Source organism: Protopterus annectens, chromosome 17.part0 (assembly GCF_019279795.1).
Source record: "Protopterus annectens isolate FY-2018-M chromosome 17.part0, PAN1.0, whole genome shotgun sequence".
Classification (NCBI taxonomy): Eukaryota; Metazoa; Chordata; order Ceratodontiformes; family Protopteridae; genus Protopterus; species Protopterus annectens.
In genome coordinates this window covers 187983621-187998299 of record NC_056751.1, presented here as the reverse complement: position 1 = coordinate 187998299, position 14679 = coordinate 187983621, and positions in this window count along the sequence as shown.

Genomic DNA, 14679 nt, shown 5'->3' with positions numbered 1-14679 from the left:
CTGTACCAGATTCAGCAGCGATAGAGGCATTCCAGCTTTGTTGTCAGGAAATTAAACCCATTATCAACAAGGTAATATTTTGTGGCTGTATTCAAGGTGAATATTTGACTGTTTATCCTATTCATGTCAGTTCATATGATTTCGCAAGCAAACCACCTTGATCTGCAGCTTTGGCGTTAGCCTAGCTGATATAGCAAGCAAGGCTCTGTATTTCCTTTAGCTTTAGCTTTCACATGTGCAGCTTCGATTCGGAAGAAAGACATTTCTATGAAACAGAGCATGGACCAGATTCTATTTTTGTATCAATTGTTAATTTAAGTTAAAATTGTTTAATGTTGCTAATTCAAAGGTCTGCTTGTTCACCTCCCTTATTTCCGTATCAGATCATGGTCGAAATAGCACTTATCAGTGATCTAAGGGGAGCAAATGACTGGTGTTCCTTATACAGCTGTATTATACTGCTAGTAGCTCATTCTCTAAAATTAGATCTTGGAATGTTATGATTATGGAACAGTTTATTTTCTTGCTATTTATATTAGCGCACTTCATTATGTGAAGATCCGAACTATGGTGTACTCCACTATATGCTGCTTCAAAATTTAAGGCAACTGATATTTCTTGATGCTACAAATTCTTAACTGGTAAAGCGTTCATTTAGGGGCAATGCGGATGTCCTAAGTAGGGTAGTAGATGGCGAAGTATGGGATTAAGACTTTGATGTATATAGAGTGTAGATATAGTTGTCTAGCAAAATGGATAGTTTTACTGCTAAACAGAAGTTTCGATTTTACACTTAATAATTATTCAGTAATTTCAAAGATATGTGTAGCTTTTGACTTTCTCTTTCAAATAAAGTGGATATGTGAGTAGGCACAGGGCTAGGTTTGAGAGAGTTTTGTGCTGCACTTTTGTCAAATGACACATTTTTACATATCATAAAAATTTTCCTTGGGTCATCCAATAATTTTTTTGATTTTATCCATCCCAATTCCATCCCAACTCCTAGATTAATGCTTCAATTGAAAGTATGTGTAGTCTGTGGAAGTTAAACTCCTGGAACGTAAGAGGGTTACATGAAAAAAGCAAAAGAAAATTGCTGATGCATTTACTTCTGAAGTCAGAAGCAAACATCTGTTTTATTCAAGAAACTCATATGGTTAAGGGGGACTGAGCAAGTGAGAAAAATAGGAAATGGATAAAAGACGTCATTATTTCAGGGGACAGCTCCAGTTCTAAAGGAGTAGCAACTTTAATTAAAAACTCACTACAGGTCTCAATTACAGACTTTGGAATGGCTTCTGGGGGTAGATGGTGTAACTTTTCTGCTATGAACCCTTTGCTTGATAAACCAACCCTATTTCTGAATGTTTACGGTCCATGTGCTAGACAGGAGGACTATATCCTAAAAATGTATAATATATTAGCTAACTTTCCTAATCATTACTACATTCTGGGGTGGGGGGGAATTGAAACACTGTAATAGATCCAGGATGGGACCGTTCCAGTAAATCCAAGTCATACAACACGCAAGCCTTGTTGGCTTTGGCTGATCTCATGTCAGTTTATGGTCTTGTTGATCCCATCTCTTTTGGTGATGATGTTCAAAAAATGACAGCTATACATATTTTTCTAAATGCCACAATTCTTGGTCACGTCTGGACTTTTTTCTAATTTCAGAAGGGTTAATAAAATGGAAAATAAATTATTTAGCTGGACCTAGGTTTTTCTCAGACCATTCGAAGATTACCTTAACAATAAACTTTGCACAAAATTCACCCAATATAACTAGATATTACAATTAGTCTTTAAATAATAAACTACTATATAACCCTGAAGTGACTAAAGAAATTCTTAAAACCCTAACATAATTCGATGTGGGCCTAGATAACACAGGTATCCCATGTGATATACAGTGGGTGTCATGTAACGTGGTGATCAGAGGAATACTTATCCAGAAAGCCACTTATCTTAAAAAAGTGAGGAAAGAGAAGGAAAGTCGACTATTCTTCAAAATTGGGGAATTAGATAAGAATTATCAAGAGAATCAAACTCCAGCTTTGGAATGTCTAACTGCAGAAAAACAAAGATAACTATTTGATCTACACCAATTCAACTACTCCCTGCAGGAATTGAAATTTATAGCTAAGTACTCTGAATGGGCACAAACCCCTTCTAAAGCTTTAGATAGACTAATTGAAAATAAGCAGGAGGCCTCTAGGAATCCTTATCTACCATCAAGATAAAACATACAAAACAGACCTACAAATTGTATATTTATTTCATCAGGCCTACTCTGACATCTATGTTAGGAATGATCAACAAACCCCAATTTCAGAGATAGAAGATTATCTTGGCAATCTTATATTCCTGAAATTAAATGAAGCTCAAAAAGTGATTCTATCTGCCCTACTAAATCCGCAGGAAATATTAGATGTCATTGGTAATCTTAAATTAGGAAAAGCTCCAGGCCCAGGTGGTTATACTCCAGATTTGTATAAAACTTTCAGCCATAATCTGGCTCCCATTCTGCTTAAGCTGTATAATTGTATTTCCCTCAATGGTATTTTGGACCTTTACATAAACAACACAAAGACCATACTTATCCCTAAAAACAACATGGATAAATCAAATCTGAATAACTACAGACCAATTTCACTGTTGAATGTTTACATTAAAATCTTATCATCTCTTTTGGTGGAAAGACTCAAAAAAGTTATGCCCTCCCTAATTTCCCAAGAACAATCCAGCTTTATGTGCAATAGACATACTTGGGATAACACTTTGACCCTAGAAACTATGATTAATCTTACCAAAAATGACAATAATCTGAGATATGCTTTGATATTAGATGCATGTAAGGCATTTGATAAGGTTAACTGGAGCTTTCTGTTTGCAGCATTATCCCATTTTGGTATCCCCACAGATTTCATTGATATAATGAAGAAGTTATATAATAGTTCATATACATTCTTATTTATTAATAAAAAAATATTCAAACTCAATAAAAATGTTCAATGGAACAAGGCACGGTTGTCCACTCTCTCCCTTTCTTTTCAACCTATATTTAGAGCCCCTTTTTTTGTATATTACACAAAAGACATATCATTCAATACCTAAAGTTTTACATACTAAAATAAGTTTGGCCATCTTTGTGGATGATCTCAGTATTTATTTTGAGCATCCCAATGCAGATCTCAAGAAACTGGTCACAGCGTTTAATACCATTTCAGTCACCTCTGACTATAAAATTAACCAAAAAAAATCTTATATTTTCCCTATTAACCCTTCAAGACACAAGGAAAACTACTTCCCAAACTCCCCTTTCAACATGGTCCATTCCTTTAAATATTTAGGGATTTGCTACAATCAATCTTATCCTTCCATTATGTACTGTAATGTGCTAAAACTATGGTCAGGGATCTCACAGGATATGTTTAGATGGCAACAGATGAAACTACCCATGTTGTCAAAAACAGCTATCATTAAAATTAATATCCTGCCAAAGCTTTTATATTATTTCAATGCATCCTTTTCCAACATTCCAACTAACTTTTTCACTAAGCTACACAAAGCATTTGCAAAATTCACCTGGTACCCAAAAGTGTTTAGAGTTTCATATCAAAATCTTATATTCCCAAAAGATAGAAGGGGTTTAGATTTGCCATATTTACAACTTTATTATAAGATCTTATGTGCTAATAGACTCATTTCAATTGCAAATTACTATTCAGGCAGTGAGTCGTGGACTCCCTTTTGGGTTAAAATATGGCATAGTCATGTATCTAGTAACAATTTTAACCCTAAAGCGCTTCCCTTCTTGGGGACAACAATTCTTAGAAAAATAAGAGAGTACCAGATGCTGTGTGAGTATCTGTAGAACCACATAACAGCATGCAGGAAACTATCTACTGAAGGATAAAGTTAAAACTTTTCAAGAGATCTTTAAATCACTTAAGTTTGATAAAGTCCTTCTTCTATTCCAACCTATCCATCTAAATCCTAATTTAAAAATGAACAGTAATATGATCAGTCTTCCTGACTACCCTCTAATAAGACACTGCACACTTTGGGATATTTATAAATTCAGGGACAGTTCGCTTTCGGAACTGTGGGAATTATTAAACCTAAGTAAAAAGTATACTATAATACTACGTCAGATAAGAGAAATAATCACATTTCTATTCAAGGGTTATAATATTGATGATCCTGAAGTTAAACAGGTATCAGAGCAACTGAAAGCTCTTTCTAGTAAGAAATGCATGATAGCCTTGTCCTATAAATACATATATCTAATCAAATACCAAAAGAGACTTATTTATTCAGAATTTTGAGATCAACAAGGATCTGACTTCTCAGAAGATCAAAAACTAACAGCTATTAAATCCACCCTTAAAATTTCCCCTTTTAAAAAAACGTGTATACACACAATTTATGATTAATAATAATTCATACTTTACACCTTCTATCTTAAATAAATTTAATTCTAAAGTCTCCCCTGCATGTTCCTGCTGTTCCTACCCCAGGCAGATATTCTCCATGTTATGTGGTTCTACAGATACTCACACAGCATCTGGTGCTCTCTCAAAGTGCGATTAGACAAAATGGGCTACCACAAATCAACCCTTTCTTGGGAAATGGAGATATTTCACATCACTGTCCTTAAACTCTCAAACTAGAGATTGCATGTCTTAATCACACTTTGTTTATTAGTTAAACTTTACATAACCAAAAATTGGCTTGATCGGACTAAGCTGTCATGGAAAGGTTTCAGAACCATGGCAATTAAACATATAACTTTTCAAAAGCTTATAATAAGACGTTTTAATAAATGTGTTTACTTCCAGAAATTCTGGAATACCCTCTCTGATTATATTTTCAATGATTAGGTAATTGATGGTATGGAATAATACATTATTTGTTGTTTCCCTCTCTTTTCTTTTTCTTTCTCTATCATTTTGGCCCAAGGATCTGTTTGCAAGTCTTTCTTTATTTATTCCCTCTTATAAAAGCAGTATTAAGTTTATTATGTTATGAACAATTTCTCATACATGCTCAATTATTTTATCCCTTTCTTTATCAATGACTTCAAGCAGCACTATTGTATATTTTGTATATAGTTAGCAGTTTTAAGTTTTATTTCTATTTTTGCTTTTGATGTTCTCTTTCTTATTATTGTTCATTTCAAAACTGCAAATGTTTTTGGTTTGTATATGCTTCAGAAAATAATAAAATTTATATTGGAAAAAAAAACTTGCCATGCATTGAAGTGCATAAATGAACTGTTTACTATGAATAGATCTACTGTCTTTTTTCCCTCCATACAAAGAACACCATAAAATACTGTGTGTGTGTGTGTGTACTACTAACACCTAAGCAGATTGTATAAATCTTGTTACTCTATGTATTACCAATCTCTAGGAAATTGTATAAACATATTTGTACACTGCTTTATTGTTGCAAATATTGTTGTAAAAATTTTGAACTGTAAGTGGAGCTTTTCTCCCCGGGCCTCCACTGAAAATGGGTTTCTGACCTAGTGGACTTTCCTGGTCAGTAAATAAATAAATAGTTCTAGTCTGACCCTCATCTAACCTAAACCTTAAACTAACAGAATGCATACAAAGTCATTAAAACAAAAAGAGAAAATATCTTCAAAATAAAAAGCTAACATTTGCTAAATATAAAAGAGTGCTATAACTTACCCATGAAAACCCCAATGCCATCACAGCTGAAATCATCAAAAGACTACTGATTGCAGCATTCTGTAAGCAAAACTTAAGTAATGCACTGTTATACTGCAGCGAAGTATGCATGCCTCCACAGACATTAATGCAGCAACATAGCTTTTCAATATGTGCATGCTTCAAGCCCATTTTCCATGGGAGAAACTTTGTGCTCCTGCTAGGTGTCACCCAAGCAGCAAGCCAAAGCTGCCCTCTTTCCCTCAGGATAGGTAAACTGGCAGTGGTTTCTCATTCCCATCCTCCTCAGTCCATTCCGGCCAGCACCCATGCCACTAATCTAACATGGGTCATCTGGGTCACAGTCAGGAAATACTATGCACAATGGGGGCAGGTCAAATAAAAATCAGCACAGTACACCAAAATCTACAAAGAAAAATAAAAGATAAATGGAATATGAGTGAAATGAATGATATATCTGGCACCATGGCACCATAATGCTGTTTGTGTAGCATTCATTTGCCACTATATTTATAGATATATGTGTGTGTGTGTGTGTGTGTGTGTGTGTGTGTGTGTGTGTGTGTGTGTGTGTGTGTGTGTGTGTGTGTGTGTGTGTGTGTGTGTGCACGTGTGTGTGTGTGTGCACGTTTGTGTGTGTGTGTATCAATTTATATACAAAGAGAGAAAGGTAAAGATATATGTTTCTATAATAATGGATATAAATAAAGATGCAGATATAGATATCTTAGAGTATGAGTACACACACACACACACACACACACACACACACACACACACACACACACACACACACACACACACACACACACACACACACACACACACATTTACTTACATGTGCACACACATGTATATATATTTATATAGAAAGAGAGAGAGAGAGAAATAGCAAGAAAAAATGGTAGAAATTAATAGCTGACCATGTTATTACAGGCTTGTTATCATAGCATTCTGTGACTTCAATCTTTGTTTCCATTCCATAAAAGTTACTGAAGTCTTTGAAACTATCTATAAATCATGGCCTCAGTCCCTTTTTCTGGCAACGCATTCCATATAAGGCTGCCAAGTTTTCCTTATTCATCAAGGGAATTCTGTCAGTTCAGGTGGTTTCCATCATCTCTGCCTCTCATGGGTACTGTGCATTTAAGCAGGAGCTGTATCAAGACTTCCTTGCACATATTATTTTCTGATACAAATTAAACATGCAGACTACACATGTGGTTTGAAATATAGGCAATACTTTAATGTCAATTCGTATACACTTAAAATGGCTCTGATGCACCCTTCTGCCACTAATTAGGTTCTGCCTGTTGTATCTACATATTTAATACTTTCAATGTAAACTTAGAACTTTGTGGATGCTGTTTCATGTTTCCTGCATGCTGCACTTGATACTCAATCCTTTACATGTAGCTCTGTTGACAGAGGTTCTCCCTCTGTAGACATTTTCCGCTCATTTCCACTTTACTTTGTAATTATTTTCATTTAATTGTGCTGTTTTGAACTCCTGTAACCAGATAACTTCTTTATTTGATTTACTCTTTGCTTTCTCCAAGCTCTGAAAATCCTTAACATATTTGATTTACTCTTTGCTTTCTCCAAGCTCTGAAAATCCTTAACATTGCAGTTAATTTCTGACTGTCCTGCTGTGGTTGGGCCTTCAAGGACAGGAGGATCCTTCTGTACGACAGTGTATAGTATGATTGAAGACAGACAGCAGCACAGTAACTGGAAAATGCGCTTCCTACTCAGCTTCTTTGTAATTCCATGCTCACTCTTTAAATTAGAGACATGGAGACACTGTGCAGCAATGTGTAATAAAGGGAAAGTACAATTGTGTAAGTAAACTTGCCATAACAGTAGATGTTCAAATGATCACTGCTGCAATAGCCTTAGCTATATGTGTTGTTGACAGCTCAAGCAGAGCTGTAGAAAATCAAATTTCTATTTGCAAAGCCCTTCAGAGCTTTCAGGTCAACTGAAAGAGGGCAGCTACAGTCCATAAATATATAATGCTAGGTAAATAAAATCAGTGTCCACACCCTGACACTAAAAAATATACCAAAATAAGGGTGGCATAGGGAGGGAATGGCTACTGCAGCAGTGATCATTCAAACACCTACCGTTATGGAAACATTACCCACACAGCTGTATTAAGTTCATCACTGTTGCAGTAGTCCTAGCTATATGGGTAGACTACCATTGCCTATACTGACTGAGGGGAAGAAGACTGGGAGTTCAGAAGCCCCTGGCGAATGGTCCTAGCAAAGCCTGCTTTAGACCTGGAAAAGGAATCTAGTTTGTAGTGCAGAGGATCAAGTTGCCATCTGTAGAATACGTCTGGAGTCAATGCCTTTCCAAAAAGCCAGTGAAAAAAACTTTTGAATGTTATCCTGAAGACTCAGTCAGTGAAGGGGATCTCTTACCCAAAGGAGACATTCCTGACACTTTGAAAAAAACGTCAATGAAAAGATAAGCAAGTCCTGCAAATATGGAAAAATGTAAATAATTTCCTGTTTGGAGTAGGGTATCGGTGGAGCCAGACATTTTGTGAAGACCCTTAGAGAAGTGGATAAACCACAGAGTAATGGAAAGAACTTTGAGTGTAATCCAGACACAGAAAACCTTAAAATATAATTGAAATTTGAAGCTATATGAAAGTGATGATAAATATATTTTAAACTGAAGGGGGGATACGTGGTAACAGGTTATGAAGGGATATCATTCTGAACTTTGACATTTTCACAAACTGATTGAGAAAGGTAAAACTTAAGCCTCTTTCCTAGGAACTAAAGGCATTCTTGAGTTAAAATCGTTGTTGTCAAAGAAAAGGGAACAGGTTCTATTACCCCATTTGTTAGCAAATGCTGAATGATAGGTGGGAGAAAAGATGTTTGATCTAGGGGATGAGGAGGAATCTCCTGAAAAAGAGGGAGGGACTCCCACTTGCATATGTATCCTCTGGTGGATCACCTCTCAAAACCCATTTGTCTGAGATTATTTATTGCCAAAGAGAGAGGGAGATGAGCCCAGTTTGGGGGAGCTTTAAAGGCATGCCAGAGTGGGAAGAGGGTTAACATTTGAAAATAGTCATTCAGACATGTTTGATTGTCCTGGTTTCTGGAAGACACCACCTTCTTTTGGGGACTTCTTGCCATTGTTTTTTGAATGCCTGCTTACCATACGTTTGTTTGGATCTGTTTAATTTGCTTTTTATAAAAAAGTACTGAGGTAGATGTCAAACCTTTAATACACTTAGAGAAGAAAGTCTGAAGAATCAGATACACCCCTTCAGTCAGTTTCCCTCTCTCATCACACTTTTTCAGGACCTCAGCAGCAGATGTCCCAAAAACACCCCCTCTTTACAAAGGAGAATTCAAATTTTCAGCTTTAACATCTTCAGGTAAATTCTGAGACTACAGCAATGCAACCCATCTGATAATAGCCATCATAACTCGTAACTGTTCCAGTAAAAGCTGCCCTGGAAGAGGCATCACTTGAATTGTAAACACACTCATTTATTGTCACTTGAGACACTGAAGCTACAAGTCAGTTCATAGAATAGTTTCCTCAGAAGGGGAAATATTGCCTATAATGTTCCTTATATTCTCAAATGAAGCTAGTAAAAACTTTAACGTGTGAATTTGACATTTAGGAATTATAAAAATAACTGTTGCAGATGTATCAAAGGCTTTTCCATCCATGTCGGGGGATTAGAATTTACCAAATGTTTAGCAGCAGCAGGATTTGCTATGGAAATCACTGTAGGGTCAGATCAGGGAATTAAAAAATAAAAATGTGTAAAACGGACAAACTCATACAATCTATTTATGTTCTTAATGACTGCAAGCTGGCTGGCAGTCAGGCATGGAACAGGCTGTCACACAAACATCCACCAAAATTGGAAGTACAAGAGGAACACAAGTGGGTTGAAGAAATTCCAGTTGTAATAAATCCTAATATTTTTTCAAAGACACGAGAATGTCATTATATTCCCACTGAAACAATCGGTCCATCCAAGATTTGGGTTCAGAAAAAGAAAAGCCTTCCACCAGATAAAATACCCTCCTTAGAATTAGAATCAGTCACCTGAGGCGAAAAAACAGAAGTTGTTCCCTCAGAATCATTTCTCTGTTCATAATACTGGAATCTTCAGAAAATGAAAATGTTCTTTTTCTTATAACAGTAAGTTCAGAATGAAATGGGCCGATAGCCTGAAGAGACAGGAGAAGATTAATGTAAAACTTTCTGTTTTTTTTTAACAGGAATTTCCTGTTAGGAACATCACCCGTCGAAGCCAGCATCCCAGGCTGGCTGGGCAGCGAGGCATTCCACACTCATTCCTCTTAGACTGACAAGAGTGGTTCTCCCATGACTGCTAAGTACACTCCAACAGTCACAGAAAACAAGTCTACCCCCCACTCCACAATGGATAAAGGGAACCAAGTAAGAAGATGAGCGGTCTGAGGAACAAAACATGGCCGCAGCAGAGTCACCCATCTGTGCCTGAAGCAAATTCATAACCTGCCAAATGGACAAAGACTGGAAATTTTCTTCTTTTGCTGGCCAGAGAAAGGAAGAACCAAGGAACCAGTAAGTTGTTCCAAGGTAAAGCAGCTAATAAAACCTGATCTGGATGTCACTGACAGCAGCAGCAGCAGTCGCTAAAAGAGGTAAGTATCAGAAAAGTATTTTTTTCAACAAGGAACACCATGAAAATCACAATATACACTTACCCTAGGCCCTAAATACAATTTAATAAAAGTTTTGACCACAAAAAACAAAATTAAGCTACACTTTTTACAAGTTTTACACTTATGTAAAAATAGAACCACAGACTTTTAACTGACTGAAAAGTTGCATGACAGTCAGATAAACGTAAGATTCTTAATGTAAAATAAAGAATTTCACAGAAAAATGTAATGTTTCTGTCACAAAATAAAACATCGAAGATTTTTTCCCCTAAAGGGAAATTATCTGCCTAACAATGGAGAAACTCTAGCTGATTCTCGATCCTCGAAAGCCCACATCAGCAGTGCCCTTTAGTGGCAGGAAAGCTCTGAAGTTCTTGGCACCCAGATCATTAATTTTCTACAGCTTTTCTCAAGCTGTCAATGATCTGAGCACATGGAAGGTGCCCTTAAGCTTTAAAGCTAGCTGATACTATAGTCTGGGCAGGATACAACTCAAATAGCTACTGCAGCAGTGATCAAATGACGAACATCACAAACTGGCCCTACCTTTGTACATTTGGCAAAACTGCTGCCATACTTTTGGCATTGTAATGCCTCAACTAATCATGAGGTACCTGACTTTGTACAACTGCAATCAGTAGCCTGTTTACTGTAACATTCCAATAGGAACAAAGGAGCAAATGCATGCCATGGCATGCAATGCCTTGTATGATGCACCCATGAATAAAGTATCTTTTTCACGCTATGGTTTCTTTAAATATAACCTTCATTTTTCAGTTGACAAAAAACATGGACTCAGAATCCAGCATTTGTAGTTTGCACACTTTCATTTTCCTTGCATTTCACATACTGCACCTTTATAAAGTAGTAATGTATCCGGTATATGTGCAGGCTGCAGGTACAAATTCCGGACCAGTTCTCTTGGTAAACAGTACCTACAGAATGATTGGGAATAACTGCTAGGGCATCTTTTGTGTAGAATTGCAAGCCTTGATTTTATTTTTATTTTTTATTCTTTTTTTTTGTTAACCACTAGGTAGCGTTTGATAAGAATAAAACAAACAAACACAGTAATAGAAAGTTATGTCAGAGTAATGAAAATTAGGCACATTTAGTTGTGTTTTTCATGAAGATACTCATTCAAATCCTGCTGTAGATGCAGCAGAGAAACAATAAAACCATACAGCTTTCCACAGACGGGATACTGTTACTTGTATAATCTGTGAATGTACTGGGTCAATGAATGTCTATTGGCAATAAAAATTATTATCAACCACATCCTTCAGCAGTAAAACCCTATCAGATATAGGTTGCTTATATCAGTGCTAGAACCATCTGAAAAAATGTAAGAACATCTACTGATACTCCTTTCCTCATCAGTATTGGGTCGGATTTAAACAGCATTAACAGCATTATAAAATGTATGACCAGTGATGCTGGAAAAGTTCACCTACATTTTTCTGAGACTTTATATGTTTCAATTTTTGCTCAACACAAGTAATATCTTACAAATTTTCATATTAATGAAATGTTTGATAAAGGCTGTAAAAAATGCATGTATGTATAAATAAAAGTGCTTTTTTTGCATTGAGGACAACAAATTGTAAACAATGCACAGACACAAACCCTTGCCATCCTTTTGCCACTAGGGGCCATTTTGGGGGGGGGGTCAGGTTATATTGGCTAAGCTTGTAAGGGCTCTTAAGCCATTAGACTTGTAATCTCCTATGAACCTAAATTGAAAGGTAAATGCATGTATTATTGCTTCTGCTCTTCTTGTTATTGTTTTTCTTCATGTTGAACTCCTTTATGAACTTCTGTTATATTTTACCTTTCATTACTGAAAAAGGTCACAGAACAGCACATAAACCTGGTAAATAACAGTAAACTAACTAATTAAATTATTAACTAATATTTAAAAAAAATCCACGTGTCTTACTGGCGGATGACAGTTTAGCACAATGTTACTGTATATATGGTGATGACAGTTTTAACAAATCAGTTTTCAGGTTTTTTATTTTAAACTCGGTTTAAGCATTCTTGGCGGATGTTCATTTCTTGATCACTTGAACCCTGAGTTAAAATAAACAGCAAAATAACTTTTTACTTACAGAAAAATAATTGATGTGTATCAGAAGAGGTGAAAATGTCTGCAGTTACCTTGATGATTTCTCTTATTATAAATGTTTGCTCCTGAAAGGATTTTAATTTTAATTTTAATGTGAAGAATTTCAGATGACTTAGCTATTTAAATTCTGAATATTTTCAAAGGAGTTCAACAGTGACTTCCATGTATGTTTAAATGGCTTATCTGTATGTCAGGTGAAACAGACATTACAATGCAGGATAGCATATTTATATTTAAACATTTTCAATTACACACAGATAATAGCATCCCATTAAAGTAAAAACTTAGAGCAGCAAAATATTATCATGTATTGCCTTCTCCAAATTTATTTTTTAATGAAATGTTACCTCTAAATGTATTGCCTTGGAGGTAGGGAATATACTTATTTTTCAAGTAAAGATAATTATAAGATTTTCAGGATGGATAACTAAAATGATATTCAAGTGTTGCTTTGCTTACTAATGACATTTAGAGGATTTGAATACATATTGTACAAATTGCAGTCTGCATAGCATTAAAGATGTACTGAAATCATTTGCTCCTAGCAACAGATCTTTCTTGTAATCCATGATTAATAAATGTTGCATTATATAACATAAATAAGTATTACTACATAGTCAGATTAGGTACTGAAGCTTACAATATTCCACATTTTATATAAAATGTTTCTAATTTTTTACATTTTCCACACTTTTCAGTGACTGCTAAAACTAACAATATTAAATGCTGTACATAGAATCAAAATGTGACTGATCATTTTTAATCAGTGACTTACTTGTGTATGACAAGACTCTTAAACTGAGCTATAAACGAGTTCAGCCACAGCCCCTGGATTCCCTTAATAATTATAATAAGGAATCACAAGGATATAAACTATACAGTTCAGGGTCTCTGGTTCAGTTCTTGGCTGGGGTGCCTTCTGTGCAGAGTCTGTATGTCCTCCCTGCATTCACATATGTATTCTCCAGGTGCTCAGGTTTCTTCCCAGTTTCCATAGACATTCAGTTAGATGGACTGGATACTCTAAGCTGGCCATAGGTGAGATTGTGCATGTGTATGTTTATGCATGGTAAGGAAGAACAACAATGACAGGGCTAGCCACCCAGCAGTGTGAGCATTGGCTCTAACCCCAACCCCATGTGCAAAAATAGGAAAAAATGGGTTGTGGGTGGATGGATGGATACACTATACACTTCTAATGCTTACTCAAAATATTGCACGGACTTGGCTAATCACCTTCTGTTTTATCCAGCCTTGCACTTGAATTTATTCATGTTCTGTTGTGTGTTGTGGCTTACCACCCTTCATGCATTTCTAGCTTCTTTCCTTACTTCTTGACTTCCTTCCCCCAGTGATTTCTGTGTTAACTAATACCTGATCATTTGGCTTCAGTAAATAGCTTTGGATAAAAATGCTCAGGATTTAAGAATGGCAGATGTTGTATATCACTAGTCTTACTATATGATATTGCTACATAAAGTTGCCACCTTTTAAAGTACCCAAAGTGGGATACTTTCTTGGGAATCTTGAGTTTTTATAAGACAAAGCATACTCACAATTAGTGCAAAGCACTGAACTACTCTTTTTTTTTGTCAAATTAAGTTTACTCTTGTAAAATTTGAGTTGTTTCTGTTGTTTAATATAATATTAAGGTGCTTCAGATGTAAAACAAGTATTTTATGCACCTGTTACTGGAAACCTAGAAAATATTTTTGTCCTAAAATCTAAGTACATTTGTCACTTTTCATGTTTTTCACAGGATATAACCACCTAAATAGGGACTGTTCCACAAAAAGAGAGATTGATGGCAACCTTGTTACTACAAGACACATCACATCAGGTTGTACTTTATGTGGCACATGTAATCTATTTTTCATCACTTCCACACACAAGGTCATCTGCATTTGTGTTTCCAGGCTCAAAAGTATGAAGGCAGGACTCTGATCAAGTTTTTATGTATTTATTTATTTGTTTATTTATTTAGTTAGTTAATCATTTATTCATTTAATTTAATTTTATATTATTAACATTTATTTACTAAGTAAGTGAGCTTGCTGAAAGACCCTTTTCAGTCACGACTCAGAACAAGCAGACAAAAAACATATAAATATTATTAGATGGCAAGATGTTATAAATGAGACACAAAAGTCTT